The sequence below is a fragment of the Phoca vitulina genome, unplaced genomic scaffold, assembly GCF_004348235.1.
Source record: "Phoca vitulina isolate PV1807 unplaced genomic scaffold, GSC_HSeal_1.0 scaffold33, whole genome shotgun sequence".
Taxonomy (NCBI): domain Eukaryota; kingdom Metazoa; phylum Chordata; class Mammalia; order Carnivora; family Phocidae; genus Phoca; species Phoca vitulina.
Window position 1 is genome coordinate 5920214 of NW_022589736.1, and position 16590 is coordinate 5936803.

Sequence of the window (16590 nt, forward strand, 5' to 3'; positions counted from 1 at the left end):
AACACACGCAGACTACTGAGATACTGGAGATCAGTGAGTACCAGTAATAGGGACGGCTGAGCTTATTGACTGCTCGTGCTATTTCAGGCACCGGGGCGGATGTTTCCAAATTGCTCCCAGCAGTAATCCTCACAGCAGTGCTAGGAGTGAGTGTGGTTACTCCCCATGTACCGAGCAGAGATGGGCTAACTCGCCAGCCAAGGCAGGCTGACCTGGGTGTCAAACAGCTTTGGCTGATCACAGAAATGAAGCTTTCAAAATCTCTCCACATACAGCCTCTGGGATTAATGGAACTCAAACCCCTCCAAGATCGAGAGACTCCCATTCCATCCACACCTTCGCTCTGGGCCGGTTGAGGCATATGTGCTGGCCAAATGCGTTGTACAGGGACCTCTAAACTGCTTCGGTGCAAGCCATTTGTGACCAGAAAGAAGACAAAAATATGCTCAAGAAGAAACCTGATCATTGCCCACTGCTTCTCAGGTGACACGACCTCTAAACATAATACTGAATCCCCCTTCAGGGCCAAAAATTGCCTTGGAAAATATTCATGTGACCTTTTCCTTTGCGGTTGCCATGGAACACTGGCATCCTGACGGTGGGGAGAAGGTCAATGATTGTATTTAAAAGGAGCAAGCACAGAACATCTATAGTGCGAACGATCTGCTCTTATTTCTCGGTGGGAGATTTTATTGTACGATTTGGTATGTAATCTCAATTAGATGTCTGAAGAAAAATAATGCTTTTAAGGTTAGGGAATTTTAGAGAATTCTTTGAGTGAGATTCTCGTTTTAAGATTCCATGAATTTCCTGATAGCCTTTGAAGCTCTTTTTGTCTGAAATGGAGTTTTATTTTCTCCATTCTTTTAAGGAAACCTTTTCTTTCGACCATCCACAACACGGTGACTCTCTTTTATGTTTACATGAAGTTGGAGGCCATTATTTTATAATAGACCCATCTCTGCCAGCAACCCTATAATTTTTAGACTTTTAAATGTCATTATCATAAACACAAATCAGGGCTTATTCTGTCCCTGGTTGGCTTTGAAATGGCATTTAGGGATCTGTGTGACTCTGTTACCAATCTCAGCTGGATCACCACGATGAGTAAATTCTGCCAGCAAGCTACTATGGTCTCCATGTTACCCTTCTCCAAATTCTTGATCCTGCTGATATGTGCAAGCAGCCCACTTTGGAAAAGGAATGTGCCATTTCGTCCTACTCCGACGTGGGCAGAGGGACATTCATATTTCACTAAAGGGGATTTGTGCAAGTGGCAGAGCTGTTGAAGAATCGGACCTGGCGTGCTGGGGATCCGTTATCTTTCCCAGCAACGAGAGCGTTGGAGATGTAAGTTTGTCACATAACATTTTAGTCTTAGGCACCTGAGAGATCATTTGGCTCTACAGCCCCCCTTGGAGTCTTAGAGCAATTTTGTGATATGGGCACATGTGTGAGCTCTCTCTCTGGATGCCGGTGATTCTTAAGTGAATTCAAGCACCTGATCTTCAGGGAGGATCTTGTCTCATTTGCAGCTTTGTTATGCTAATAGGAGGAGCATCCACGGGTCTTGCTTGAATCCAACAATGTGCAGGTGTAGCTTAGATAAGCTTTTCTGATTCCTTTCCACGTCCTCTCTATGAGATCCAGCGTTAGTCATTTGCTAGATGTATTCTTCTGAGCAAGTCACTTCCCTTCCCTACGCCTAATAAAGCACAATGGGGACACCTACATAGACAGTCGCGAGGACTGTATGAGGTCATGTTTATGAACTTGGCACAATACAGAAATATAGCCCAAATGTTATCATAAGGCATGTTCAGTCCTGGCACGGATGGGAAATCACAATATTTGCACATCACCCTGCAGTCTGACTGTGATGGGAAGCTTGCAGCCAGATGTAGGCGGAGGCTCGGCTGTCCCAGGACTGAAGGGGTTCCATGGCGGGTAGACCCATCAACCCATCTCCAAGCCCCAGTTCCACCCCAGTTGGAGGGCTCTTCTTGGGTCGGGAGAAGGCTTGAGAGGCATCTGGCCCCACCCAGGGCTAACCACAGAGAATCTCCTGGATATGCAAAGTATGGAGACGATCAAGATGTGTTTATGTGTACATGTTTCTAGGAGTTTTTAGAAAATGTGACACAGTCAATCCATTAGATCCAAACCACTGTACCACAGGGAAAACCATATAGACAAGGTCACTGGGACGTACAGTTTTTCCCTTATATACACAGGCAGAGAAGTGATGGGCAGGGCTGCACAGGGACTGAATTCTGGTGCCCGTCTTGCCTCCAATAGCTACCTAAGCTTTCTAATTTCTCTAAGCTCCTGTTTTCTCATCTGTGAAATTAGTTGGTTGGACTAATCTTTAAAATCCCCTCTTTTGATCATATCATAGTCTGAGATTGTAAAAAAATTATTGATATATATCTTAGCGCTTTGAATGCCCGTCAACATCAGTGGGAATACATTAATGGCACTGTCCCTTTCCCTTTTCCCCTCACGTACCAAATGTGACAAGGAGTCTAGCGTGCCCCATGGTTTCTCCCATGTTCTCCCTTGATTACATGGTGACTGAAGACTTGTAGAGGTATGTCCCAGAATGGACGTACAGAATCACAGAGGTGCAGCGTGGACCCTTATAGACACAGTCCTCCGGGCATAGCTAGCTCAGCTTCTAGCTGGTAGAGTCTGCTTCCTTAAAAATGAAAATCCTTCCCCAAGTTTTCAGGTTCCTTGGACATGAACAGAAGTGATTTTTCAGTGATTAAAATAGTGGGTTAGATTATAAATTATATTTCCAGTTTGACTCTAATGCATATTTCTCCTGTTTCTGCATCTGTTTTCCCAGTACAAATGGGAGACTAATATTCTCTCATGACTTACGTGAGGCCAAATATTCAAACCAGTGTAAAGCTAGGAAACGTGACTTATTTGGCTCAACTATTAACTCAGAACAGACAGGAGCTTAATTTTCTTTTCGATGAACGTAATGTATTCTCTGATGTCTGGAAGAAGACTTTTTTTTTCACCTTTAAGGAAGTATCAAACTCTGAAAGATTAATTCTCACATAAGTACTTGTCCTTGTTTTGGAGGAAATGTCATTCTACCTGCCTCCAGATCTCGAGGGGATGGAACTGGAAAACTTCCAGCCTTTCTAGCCCGAGCCCTTCATAGAATCCTCTCCATGCTACACGTGGGGCTTTGTCCCACAAATGATCTTCGGAGTGTCCCCAGTTTGGACTCGGATAACCTGGACTTGACCCAAAGAGCTGCTCTTTGGTGTTGGTTCATTTTCTCTTGGAAGGATGCCTCTGAACCAGCCCAGCAGGAGGATTATTCTCTGCTTTGATACCCAATGGGGTGTGCCTGGTTGGATTTTGGAATTGCTTGGGACTGGTGGGGCTCCTTTTTGCCTTCTTGTCTACTTTTTTGAACGTGAATGTCTATACCTATTGTTCCATGCTGTTTCAACATTATATTTCCGAAGCAGATAACCTGTTTCTTGAGTTTCTCGGGCTCACAGTGAGAGAAACTTTGGCCCAGGGTGGATCATGCCAAGAGCCTCACTCAGACCTGACTTAGATGAGGAAATTTGGGACTTTTAGACTGAGAGATGAGATATAATGGGTGGCTGCTTTTAGGGGCCTTGGGATGGGGACAGATACTGCATGTGGGAGATGTGAATCCTTGGGGGACATGATGCCGACAGGTTGGTCTGAGGACCCAGAGGGGGTCCTGCAGGAGCAGCCAAGGGGGCTCCTTAGCTTCACACAGGATGGAAATCAAATGTGAGCCAGCAGGAGGTGAGAGCAGAGTTTATTGAGGATGCAGAGAGAGCGCAGGTACAGATGGACCATTCGGGAGACTCAGAAAGGAAAGGAGAGAGTCTTGTTTTGGTTTGGGGTCTGGGCGTCTTTACTGAGGATGGTGGTCTGGTGTACCTGTCCTTTCAGGCATCCGGGAACCGGTTAGAACAAAGACGAGGGCCCACCTGTTATTCCTCGGAGTGAGTCGAGACGTCTAGCTCCCCTGGTCTGAAATGCACACATCATGGCTTCACCCACTCATCCTCACCTGGACCTCCCCTAGATATCATCTATTCTAGGGAGATATTAACTCTTTGTTCCTTACAAGGAGGACATACGCTATTTGCATTATGAGACATGTGTAAAGTGGGGTGGGGATGCAGGTCCTAGCAAGAATAGAAGCAGGAAAAGGAGCAAAGGAAAAAAAAAAACAACACAACAGCTTTTTCTCTCATAAGATCCCTTGGGTTTCCTTGTCTCAAACAGAAGGCAGACTCTGGTAAGCTGAAAAAAATAATAGTTCCCACAAAGATGTCCATATCTTGATCCCCAGAACCTGTGAATGTATTACTCTGCATGGCAAAAGGAATTTTATAGTCGTGATTAAGTGAAAGATCTTGAGATGGGGAGATTATCCTGGATTATTCCGGTGAGCCCAGTGTAATCATAAGGATCCTTACAACTGGAAGAGGGGGGTTAGGAGTGGAAGAAACAAGAGAGATGCCGGCACGAGAAGTCAGCCTGGCATTTCTGCTGGTTTTGCAGATGGAAGAGGCCACGAGCCCAGCAAAGCAGGTGGCTTCTAGAAGCTGGAAGAGAGAGGAATCAGATTCTCCCCTGGAGCCTCCAGAAAGGAAGGCATCTGGCTGATGTCTTGATTTTAGCCCCGTGAGACCCATTTCCTCCTCTGACCTCCAGAAGTGCAGGATGGACACATTTGTGTTGCTTTAGCCCATTAGGCTTCTGTGACATCAGTAATAGGCAAACAAATGCAGGGTTATTGAGGCAGGATTGTCAATAACATTTAACATTGATGGGGCACGCGGCTGTCCTGATGGTCCCCTATTCTTCTGTAAAACAGCTCTGCTGAGGGCTGACCTTTATACAAGAAACAGCTCCTCTTTATAAATGACTTTTTGACCGACTAAGAGATTAGCAGGGCTATCGAGGAGAGTGATGGCAGCTGCATTTTTACTGGATGCTAATAGGGAAAGAAGAGCTCTTGGAGGTCCGTGTAGAGCCACACTGGGGTCTGCGCATCCCTCACCCCATGTCTGGGGGTGGCCAGGCTCCGGGAGCCAGGAGCTAAAGAAGGTGAACCCGGGAGGGAGCCAACACAAATCCCTAAAACCAGAGCAATCAGTGCAAGAGGCTTGAGCGTCATCCATCGAACTGCATGATCCGCTCTGGTAGCCAAGGACGGAAACAGATCCAGTTCATATTCTGATCTGGGACAAACACCGTGCAACAGATCTAAAGCTGTATTTACCTAAATGCTGCCGAATTGCACACCAATCTGAGGACCAGAGTGTATCTTTGTGCAGCTTGACACAGAATCAGTAGAAAATGTATTCCTGTGTGTGAGAAGGCAGAAGAAATCTGTGGGATTTAAATTTGAAAAGGCAAGAAAGAAAAATAGTGTAGACACCTCAGAGCCCAAGACATTTCTTAAGTAATACGTGGTTTGGAGAATGATGGTGATAATGCAGCCATCGGCATGGGAGGCCCTGGAGGAGTATAGCAGGTAAAAAGGCCACAGAGTCTCATTTAATGATGGAAAAATCTCAAGTGTGACATGGCTCCTTTCGTGGAAGCTACAGGGAAAAGGGATGTAAAAAGCCTCTGCTATGGGGCGCCTGTGTGGCTCAGACGTTAAGCGTCTGCCTTCGGCTCAGGTCATGATCCCAGGGTCCTGAGATCGAGCCCCACATTGGGCTCCCTGCTCGGTGGGAAGCCTGCTTCTCCCTCTCCCACTCCCCCTGCTTGTGTTCCCTCTCTCGCTGTGTCTCTCTCTCTCAGATAAATAAATAAAATCTTTAAAAAAAAAAAAAAGCCTCTGCTGTGAAAATTCTTCAGGCAGCTCCCTAGAAAATGACCGGCACTGTGTGCCTCTTAAGGTCATTCTTCTAGCCTGGATGTCAAGGATGAGCCGGAAGAGACCATGTGTTTTTCCGTCCCAGACCTTTGCAGGAAGGCACGCTGCATTTGTCCCATGTCACAGGTCACGAGACACAAGATATCGAGGGAAGCCTTCTTGTAAATACTCAGCATCGTCAGCAGATTCTTAGACTGTGAGCTGCAGACTTGAGTTTACACATAGTCACAGGGGGGTTTCTTCATCCACAGCCTCTTTGGCCAAATAACTAGCATGTTTCACGCACAGCGCCTTGTTACTGCTCACGTTTTTACTCGGGTGCATCACGTGTCCCCTACACTGCTGTGCCAGGTGCTAAGAGCATAAGGATGAATAAGCCTCAGACTTTCAGAGGAGATAGACAGGCACATTTTGATGCATGATGAGATGTGTTAAGTGCAGGGCCTAGAGTTTGAGGTTGCTCAGAGGAGGGAAGCCCATGGGAAGAGCAAGCGAGGGCAAATGGGGTGGACTAGCCATGGAAGAGTTCCCTCTGAAGGGATTCCTGCTAAATAGAAAGTTCACCAAGGCAAAAAGGGGAGCCGGGCAGGGGCTGGGGGACAGTTCCTGCAGGCCAAGGTAGCACCACGAGCAATTGTAAACTGTTAATGAACTTAAGGTGGTTTGGCTTTGCCAGAACCGGATTTAGAGGCTGTATTTCAACTGATTGAAATTTTATGAGATCACTGAGCTTTAAAAAAAATTAGCGAAACGAAAGCACCCTTTCCTGTTCCTTTTCACCCTGGGGAACCCCAGGGAAAGGTACATTTACAAGCTAAGGTAAAAGATGTCCTAAATTGGTCTTCAAGACTTTTGCCACACCTGTCCACAAAGTGAGCAAATAATCCACAAATGTGCTTTGCAACACCAGTTCAAGGTGCTCTTGTTCTGAGACTCTTCGCAGTTAAAAAGCAAACACAAAACTAGAAAGAGCCACTGGCCTCGCTGGTCACTGATAGTCACAGGACACGGTCCCATGGAGATCTGACCGTCCTCGTGGCTTTGTCAGTTCAGTTCCTGTCCACGGTCGCCAGCAGGATGGAACCGAGAGCTTCACCTCCACCATGAAGCTCTTTGAGGGAAAGGAAACGTGAGTTCTTGGCATCGACCTTGGACACGGCACTCCAGTGGTTAAACTAGTTCTCAGTCTTTCCTCTTGATGTAATTTTATCACTCTTAGAAGCCATCCCTGCCTGGCCATGCCTTTCCGGCCGTTTTGGTGTTATTACAGACTCTCTGTGGGTCATCACATCTCATTTTGTCCTAATACAACCATTGAATAATGCTCTTTATTGTCACCATTACTATTTAGAAAAGTACTTTGCCACTAACTCCTGGATAGCCAGAAGTTTGCAAACCTGGGGCCGGAGCCTCTACTCCACAAGATGGGATGACTTTTCAAGAGAGAGGATTCCTGAAATGGGGGCACATGGATCTGACTCACCCACCATTAAAATATGCTCACATTCCCCGTTTTCCTAATAGCAGATAGGAATATGATTTCAGGAAGGGAGGAACAAAGTGTTCTATAAAAGAGCAAGAGAGGACGATCAAAGATGCGTTTTGGCCACTGAGCATATGTAATGAAACAAAGCATGATCAGCCAGCCACCAGCGGGCTCCCCATTCTCCACCAGTGAAGACTCTGCCCCAGCGAGACATCCAATTACCAATTTACCTTCTGCCCTTAGACCTGGCCCTGTGAAAGCAGCTTTTGTTGTCTTTGCCTGGGCTGGTGCAGTAGCTAATTGAGACCAAAGGCCTGGGGAGCAACTTTTAGGACCAAAGTCATTATGTTAAGTCCGTCTTACCGACTGGTCAAAAAGGAATGTTCTTGACTGATTTCTGTCCCTAAATATACATATATATTGTTTGAGACCCCACCAGGAGTGATTATTTCTGAAAGCTACTCGTTTTGCTGGCTGGGGCACCTCACAGTGGTCTGCCATTATTCCTTCTTTACTTTGGGGCTTGCAGTAAAAAGCTCTCAGACAAGAGCTGTTCGTGGATTGTATGATACTCTCACTGACCAGCCATGAGGTGCGGGATGGCAGCCGCTAAAGCTTTGTTGTGCTTTCCTCCATTAGGGAAACATCCACCATGAGGTTGTTAACAGGAAAAAGGACTTCAAACGTGAACAGCAAGTACAGAGGCATTAAAATGAAAAGCATTTTTTAACAAAGGATAAAAATCAGGAGCCCTAACCTTCACAGGCATGTTTGTGAAGGCGGTGAGCAGGCATGAGATCTCACAAGGGGCCGGCGTGGGCCCAGGTGTGGACCACAATGAGCAGGGGACAGGGGGACGTGAAGACACTCAGGGCCTCTTGTTGCTTCGGGTAGTGGGTGTCGAGTTGGGGAGTAGGGCCCGTGTGGGAGAAGCCGGGAGGTAGGGAGACCAGTGGGAGTGTTTCTTGGGTATGGACAAGTAGCCGATGGTGTCTTCAGTTGGAAAGCAAGGGACACATTTCACCAATATTGAGAGAGAAGGGTCTGGGGTGTGGATGCCCATTCTTCTGCTGTTTTCTGCTCTCAATAAGTTTCCTATGTTTTGAACTTATTTTGAATGGTTATGTCATCCCCGTTTCTGGCTGGTCCCTTCCACGCCATTTTAATCTTCGTTCCTGGGCTTTTGCATGTGGGTGGTGAATGTGAAAAAGGCTCTAATTGTCACCCCACCACACCCTTCTGTCTTTTCCTTGTACTACAGACTCTGCTTCCCCCCCCACCCCAACTCCTCCAGGAGTTTAGGAGGTACAGCTAGGTATTGGGTACCTGACTACTTTCCAGATAAAGGAGAGTGATCACAGACCCATGGGCAGTTTCCACTGGGCTTCCCTTGTTTCTCTCATCTCATGGACTGGGGTCAGCTTCATCTCTGCAGACCAGAAACAATCATCCTGGAGGATGTGAGCCAACAGGAGAGAAGGTACCTGGGTCCTTGAATGACCTCAAGGAACAGAGCGGCTCACAACCCCTGGAGCCTGCCTGCCTCTGGACGGTTACAAGAGAGATAGAGACTTTTGTCCCCTGTAAGCCATGGTGTCAGCCTAGCCAGTGTCCCATCGAATATGTAGTCATTTATACAAGGCCTCCTTTGACATCAGAGACTAAGACAACACATTTGATGCATTTGACCAAAAGCAACAGCACAGTAGACAAAGTTCTATCACTTAGACAGGAAGACTTCTCAGGAAGTCTTCTAGATTCAAATGTGTGTGACTCTGTCCTCTACTTTAATATACCTGGGAGGAAGGGTTGGGTGGTCTTTCGATGTTAAATCTTTTGCCATCGATTTCAAAGGATGAAGACAGAGATGTTCAGATAAATAGCTATAATGCTCAGATTAAATATTACTTCGGGAGTGTATCTGTGAGGGTGTTTTCAGATGAGATGAGCATTTGAATCAGAGAACCCAGCAAAGTAGATGGCCTTTGCCATATCGGGGGTGAGGGGTGGGTATTATCCAATCCACTGAAGGTCTGAGGAGAACAAAGGTCAGAGGAAGGAGGATCTTGTCCCTTTTTCCTGCCTCACAAATGAGCTGGGACATCTCATCTCATCTCCTGCATGCAGACTAAGACTTACCCCATTGGCTTTCCCTGGTTCTTGGGGCTTCAGAGTCCAGACTGAATTATATCACTGGCTTCTTGGGTCTCCAGCTCGCAGACAGCTGATCATGGGACTTAGCCTCCATAATCACAGGAGCCAATGTCTCATAATCAATCAATCAATCAATCAATCAATCTCTATCTCTTTTATCTGTCTATCTATCGATCATCTATCTATCTATCTTTCATCTATCTATCTAGATTGTGTTTCTCTGCAGAGCCCTAATACTGGTGGCATATTCAAAGCACAAAAAAGTAGATGTTTTTATAAGTGAATCATTTGAAAAACTTTTGCCAGAAAAAAATTCTTTACATATATATATGTGTGTATATATATATATATGTATATATATATATATATATACACTTTTATTGACATGATCCTTCCTGTTTGTTCTACTTTCCAAGAAATCACTGAAACTCAAGGGCAATTATTTTTATTTTTTAGATACAAGAATAGACTTCTTCCAATACAACTTTTTTTTCCTAGTAGAAAGAGAAAAATAGGATTGAATGGAGGGGAAGAAATAAAAGTAGTGGTGAATATTTTTAAATAGAACAACCTGTTTACAATGATATGGTCACCTGGGTCCTAGAGACCAGGCTGGGGAGGCTAGAAGTGTGCCAGGCGAGAGCAACAGCCCTGTGGACAGGGACGCTGTAGTGAGCGCCCACCTGCCAGTCATCGGGGAGACTCTAGCAAGAGGAAGCAGGGCTCCCGGTCAGGATGCTAGAATCCAGCAATCTGCTAAGCACGTGTATTTTCAATGTGCTTCTAATCTGACAGGCACCTTTGGGAACCTTTGGATTTGGACTCATCCAGTGAATTATCTCTGATTCTGTCTTTTAAGATTATTTTTAGAGTTTGTCTGCTTTTCGTTATGTTTGAAATCATTGTTCCAGACCACCTGTGCCTTTTCACCCCTCTGTCTTTCCCCATGCATCAGGCATTCTGGAGTCCAACCCTCTTATCCTCACTGTTTGTTTCACCACCTGGGAGAGACTGAGTTCCACTGGATTGTTCATCATTCCCCTTTACTTACGACACCATAGCTACCTTCAAAACATAGATGACAGCGATCATTTCCAAACCATTTTGAATTTCTTTTTGAAGGAAGATGTCATGGAAATATGATATCTAGTATTTTGCTAAAATAAACATAGGTAGCATCAACTGTCATCCCCGTTTCTAGAATTTTATAATTCCGTCAGGAAAAGACATCAAGTTCGTCTGATGTGATTTGTTCCATCAATGTCGTAAATGTCAGGGCTGGCCTCGCGCGGTTTCTGTATTTCCTAGCTAGTGTCCAGGTCAAGGCTGGGAATGTAGTTTCAGGCTGGGCACAGACTAGAAGGGATTCACTTAGGCTATCTCCAGCTTCCCTGTGTCTGCCAAAGCAGACACAAAATACACATTTCTGAGGGCTTGTTTTAGAATTTTCCTTTTTGAGATATTCTCTCTTATCTCAAGAGTGGGCATTGTTTTCCTTTACAGAAGTTAATAGGTGTTTCTCATTCATAATCTGCATTAGTCCGTATTAACCCACTTACTAATTGTGTCATTTTGAGAAGGTTAGCTCATTTCTATAATGGAGAAATCCTACTTTCTTATGGTATTGAGTGAAATAATGCATATGAAAATACCTCAGCCATACTATACCCTCATAAGTACTATTTCTACCTTCATTTTCTCCTGATGGTTTTGATAAAAGATCTAGTGAGGACTAATGGAGTAAGCCTGAGCTTTGGTGTTAAAGATATACCTTTATCAGGTCTCCTATTTTTAGTGTCATCTTGTGTGAATCTCTTGCAGAAAGCATTTATGCAAAAACCCGGGCATAATACAGGGCTCTCAATCAATGTAGCTGTAACCTGCAGTTCCTAACACGTCCCTCCAGGTCACCTGATTGTGTTTCTCTTTCTGAGATGTATTTGAAGCTAGAACTCTTTAATGTGCTGTGTAAGTCATCATTCTTGATAAATTTTGGGGTCAATATGGCTGAAAACCAGACCCTGAACCATGGAAAATTTACCATGGCAAATCAATGCCAAGCCCCAAAGAGGCTTCTTCCACCAAAAGGCTCACCTTCCTTCGCAATCTCTAACATTGCTGGTGCACCTTACATTCAGGGTTCCGGACCTACCACTTTACCATCCATTCAAACAACAGCTGAGTTCTTCTGAGCCTTGAGGTGAATGCTACCCGGTAAATAAGAACACCCCACTCCGTCTCGCAGCCTACATTGGAAGCTGGAGTACGGAACACGCAAACATACACAACACCAGTAGCTGTGTACAATGAAAGTTAATGTTGCAAAGGATTGATTGTCATATTAAATGCCAAAGGATCTGTGCATCACTGATTTTATAAGAGAAATGCACAGAGATTGTGGGAGTGGACAGAGAGGGCCTTCTAAATATCCAGGACCTGAGTTGACCCAGTAAGGCTGCAGGACATCTGGGGGTGTCCACTTAGGCTACACATGGCACAATTCCAGCAGGTACCTTTTCACATATGAAAAATAAAAAATAATACAATGTGGGCGCCTGGGTGGCTCAGTTGGTTAAGCGACTGCCTTCGGCTCAGGTCATGATCCTGGAGTCCCGGGATCGAGTCCCGCATCGGGCTCCCTGCTCGGCAGGGAGTCTGCTTCTCCCTCTGACCCTCCCCCCTCTCATGTGCTTGCTCTCTCTCATTCTCTCTCTCTCAAATAAATAAATAAAAAATCTTTAAAAAATAAAAAAATAAAAAAATAAAAAATAAAAAATAATACAATGTATGAGCTGTTGAAAAAAATGCACAAAACATTGGTTAGGTAATTGATTGCCAAGTGGAACAAAAGAAGAAATACATTCCATGAGAAATTTTGTAACTTTTTGTTGGATCAGACACTTCCATGATGCTAGGGGATTTTTGTCCATTACTAGGATCTTTGTGAGTCTTAGAGATTCTTTCATCTAGCTAATAAGGAAACTGAGGCCCAAGACCACAAAGATGACAGAGGCTGGTGTTGGTAAAGATGACGAGAAGCCCACGGCAGCCACTGACACTGGACTTACCCAGCACTACCCAGCTCTGCACACTTGAGAAAACCATGCCAACTGTTAGCAGAATGTAAATGAACCAAGTGGCAGCAAAGTTTCCTTTCTCTGGAACATTCTACTCTAAGTCGGGGACAGTGTCAAAAGTTTAGTCTCTTACAGATGGAGAATGATGGGGAAATCATTGAAATCAACTCAAAACAGGGGCGCCTGGGTGGCTCAGTCAGTTAAGCATCTGCCTTCGGCTCAGGTCACGATCCCAGGGTCCTGGGATCAAGCCCCGCGTTGGGCTCTCTGCTCAGTGAGAAGCCTGTTTCTCCCTCTCCCTCTGCCTGCCGCTCTGCCTACTTGTGCTCTCTCTCTATCTCTCTGTCAAATAAATAAATAAAGTCTTTAAAACAAATCAACTCAAAACAAGCTTCCATCTAATAATTCAATCGGGTGCACCCAATAAGGTTATTATTTTTAACATGAATTGCTCCTTCATTTTCTCATTAAAAATGTCCTTGGAAGAGAATAGATATTCTTTTTTTTTTTATTTTTTTATTGTTATGTTAATCCCCATACATTACATCATTAGTTTTAGATGTAGTGTTCCATGATTCATTGTTTGTGCATAACACCCAGTGCTCCATGCAGAACGTGCCCTCCTCAATACCCATCACCGGGCTAACCCATCCTCCCACCCCCCTCCCCTCTAGAACCCTCAGTTTGTTTTTCAGAGTCCATCGTCTCTCATGGTTCGTCTACCCCTCCGATTTCCCACCCTTCATTCTTCCCCTCCTGCTATCTTCTTCTTTTTTTTTTGTTAACATATATTGCATTATTTGTTTCAGAGGTACAGATCTGGGATTCAACAGTCTTGCACAATTCACAGCACTTACCAGAGCACATACCCTCCCCAGTGTCTCTTACCCAGTCACCCCATCCCTCCCACCCCACCCCCTACTCCAGCAACGCTCAGTTTGTTTCCTGAGATTAAGAATTCCTCATATCAGTGAGGTCATATGATACATGTCTTTCTCTGTTTGACTTATTTCACTCAGCATAATACCCTCCAGTTCCATCCACGTCGTTGCGAATGGCAAGATCTCATTCCTTTTGATGGCTGCATAATGAGAATAGATATTCTTGTATTCCGTTAGGCATTTGGAGCTATTCTGGACATAGCATTTATCTATGAAGCCATAAAATTGAAGAGAATATGGCCCCATCTATGCAGTGAATCTTCTAATTAATTACAACTCATCATGTGTTGATTTCTTTGTGACCGAGCTATGTTTATTTTTCCTCAGTGTTTATATTAGGCACTTTGGGTGTCCACACAATGAGATGTCCTATAAATAGTATTTTGTTGAAAATGACCCATTTCCTCAAGCATAAAACTTTGGGACACTCCACTTACACAATGGCTTGAGTATAGATTGATCAGTGCTAAAACATCCTTTCTGTGACATACCGTGTCATGGAGGTGATATTGTACTGCAAAGAATCACACCTCAGTGCCCTATAGTTGTCCTATTATCCACAAATAGCAATTTGTCATGTTCCCATTGACTTTGAAACTTAGTCCTCCAGATGAATTTTCCCTCTTTTCTGTGTCATTTGTTTTAATCATCTAAGGGTGGAAAGAACCATATCAAATAGCAGGAGTATTTTGTGTGAACTGGAAAAACACGGTGGGTAACTCACCCATGTCCTCCCTTTAAAACACTCTGCCATGTATAAGAAGACCCATCAGGGAAGCAGGCTCTCACTCAAGGCCACCCTCTGAGTAATGTCCCTTCAATGCTCATTTCCATACCAAATGTTTAGGGTGGAGGAGGCACATGGACACATGGCCTGCCCATTGTTGTCTCTTTTCTCACCCTGCCAGCTTCCCATTTCAGTAAAGAGGAGGGGACTTGTGTCTACATGGAATTCTCAGAATCTCTTCCCATGTTCCATGCAGAAACCACAAGGGGAAGACTTCTGCTGTTCACAATTGCTCAGTCAGGGCACGGGTTTCCAAGCACCCCAATCTCTAGGAGCAGTTCTCTTAGAGCCCAGACCTTGTCTTGGGTCCATGGAGCACCCATTTGCTACAACACTTCTAAGGAGCCAAGACCTCAAGAAAAATCCTCAACTCATGCAAAATGCATTCTAGCTCTCATTTTTATAGGGTTCATAGGCTATATGGGTTGTGGGTTGTAGAGCATCAAAGGTCAGGATACCTACAGCTTAATCTGGTGGAGAGGGCATGATTCTGGCAGCTCTGTAGCATTCTCTTTGGAATGTTCTAAAACATTCACTAGAATGTGGGGATACTCACTACCTCCAACCTTGGCTTTTGGACTTGAAGAGAAATTCTTAGTCATTAGGAAAATTGTTTTCCAAAAGCATTACTATATTTAAGGTTGGGGAGATTATAAGGAAGGAAAATATGAGGAATGTCTGCACTTAAGATGGTCATAGTCTAACAGGGGAAACAAGGCTTGGACCGATGAGTAAAGTGGGATAATCATCACGAGAATGTTGAACCACGTGTCCCAGTGGGAGATGGAAACACAAGACTGGGCTTTGTTAGGAGGTGTTTGTGTTTGTGTGTGGAGATAGAATTCCTTGCATCCTTCAGAGCCCTCATGATCATATAGAAACTTGCATTCATTCAACAAATATTAAATGTGCACCTACTATGTGTGAGGCACTCTTACTGCCCCTTGAGATACTTTAGTAAATGAGAGAAACAAAGATCGCCATGCTTGTGGCAATGACATTCTGGTGGTGGAAGGTGTTCATTAAACAGAAGCTCACAGCAGTCAGCCCCACTTTGTCACAGGGTGATGAGTGCAGTGTGGGAAGGGAAGGAGGTAAGGGTGGGGCTGCTCAGGATGGTCTCTCGGGGAAGAAGACACTTGGCCAGGATGCACGTGTGGCTGGAGCAGAGTGACCTTTAATAGACCTAGCAGAGTGCAGATAACAATAGCACCAGGTAACAATGGGGGTTAGCTTACAGGACTTAACTTTGGCTGGGAGTGAAGTAGGGAGCTACTGAGTTCAGAGATGCCATTATTTTGAACTTAAAACGGTCTCTGGTTGCCATGTCAAGAATAGACTACAGTGGGGCGCCTGGGTGGCTCAGTTGGTTAAGCGACTGCCTTCGGCTCAGGTCATGATCCTGGAGTCCCTGGATCGAGTCCCGCATCGGGCTCCCTGCTCGGCAGGGAGTCTGCTTCTCCCTCTGACCCTCCCCCCTCTCATGTGCTTGCTCTCTCATTCTCTCTCTCTCAAATAAATAAATAAAAAAAAAAAAATCTTTAAAAAAAAAAAAAAAAAAAAGAATAGACTACAGTGGAGCATGGATAGAAGCAGAAGGACCAGCTATGAAGCTGTTGCATAATTCAGGTCAGAGACTTGAATCGTTCATGCCTGTGTTTTCCTAATGACAGTGAGAAGTGGCCAGATCTGGGCATATAATAAGGTTTGCTGATGCTTTGGACATGCAGCATGAGGGCAAGGCAAAGTTGACTTCAAATTTCGTCCCAAGCAATGGGAAGAATGCAACTGCCATCAGCGAAAACAAGAAGGCTGAACAGCGAGCCGTTTGGCAGGAGAGAAGCATCAGTGTGGTGTTGGACTTGCTGATTTGGACATAACCAACAGACCATGCAGGTGGGAATGCCAAGTAGGTGGTTTGAGATACTCTCTGGAACGTGGATGAGGTCTAGGATTAATATGTACATGTGGCGGTTGTTCATTTACAGAGCAGCTGGGGTCAGGACACTGTACCCTAACACCAGGGGAGAAAGCCTGGTGAGAAAGGAGGGGGGGTCTGAGGCCCAGAGTCCTCAATAGTCCCTGCTCTGGGGACATCCGCATTCCCTCCTGCTTTATCACAAGTTAAAGTTTATTTCAGGGAGGACCCGCCAACTCTCTTGCATGTATCAATTTAACTAACACCCCTCATCAAGATTGTAGATTTCCCAGGGATTTCATGTGCATTCTTCATGAGACCC